Below are 1179 nucleotides of genomic sequence, written 5' to 3'. Positions count from 1 at the left end.
CAGCACACACACACACACACACACACACACACACACACACACACACACACACACACACACACACAGAGGCACCCGTACACAAAAACACAGGAACATGTACTTAAAAACACATGCTTACCTGCAGAAAAAAAACCACAGGCACATACCCACACAGACACACGCACACACCCACACAAAAACACAGGCACAGACACACACAGACACACGCACACACCCACACAAAAACACAGGCACATGTACACAAAAACACAGGCACATGTCCACAAACATTTTCTAAATGGGGAGAAAATTCAGAAATCTGAAGTGCAAAGAGACTTGGGAGTTCTAGTCCAGGATTCTCTCAAGGTAAACTTGCAGGTTGAGTCAGTAGTCAGGAAGACAAATGGAATGTTGGCATTTATCTTGAGAGGACTTGAATATAAAAGCAGGGATGTACTCCTGAGGCTTAATAAGGCCCTGGTCAGGCCACATTTGGAGTATTGTGTGCAGTTCTGGGCCCCATATCTCAGGAAGGATGTACAGGCCCTGGAGTGGGTTCAGAGGAGGTTCACGAGAATGGTCCCAGGAATGGAAAGCTTAACATATGAGGAACGTTTGAGGACTCTGGGTCTATACTCATTGGAGTTTAGAAGGATGAGGGGGGAATCTAATTGAAACTTACAGAATACTGAATGGCCTGGATAGAGTGGGTGTTGGAAAGATGTTTCCATTGGTAGAAGAGACTAGGACCCGAGGGCACAGCCTTAGAGTAAAGGGAAGACCTTTTAGAACGGAGATAAGGAGAAACTTCTACAGCCAGAGAGTGGTGAATCTGTGGAATTGACTGCCACAGAAGGCTGTGAAGGCCGGGTCACTGCGTACATTTAAGACTGAGATAGATAGGTTCTTGATTATCAAGGGGATCGAGGGTTACGGGGAGAAAGCGGGAGAACGGGGGTGAGGAACTTATCAGCCATGATTGAATGCGGAGCAGACTCAGTGGGCTGAATGGCCTAATTTCTGCTCCTATGTCTTATGGTCTTAAAAACACAGGCACACATACACAAAAACACAGGCACATGTACACAAAAACACAGGCACACGCACACAAAAACACAGGCACACATACACAAAAACACAGACACACATACACAAAAACACAGGCACATGCACACAAAAACACAGGCACACATACACAAA

The sequence above is a fragment of the Rhincodon typus genome, unplaced genomic scaffold (genome assembly GCF_021869965.1).
Source record: "Rhincodon typus isolate 14 unplaced genomic scaffold, sRhiTyp1.1 hic_rhity00000756, whole genome shotgun sequence".
Classification (NCBI taxonomy): Eukaryota; Metazoa; Chordata; class Chondrichthyes; order Orectolobiformes; family Rhincodontidae; genus Rhincodon; species Rhincodon typus.
The sequence above is the reverse complement of the archived record's forward strand: the minus strand, read 5'-3'. Positions refer to the sequence as shown.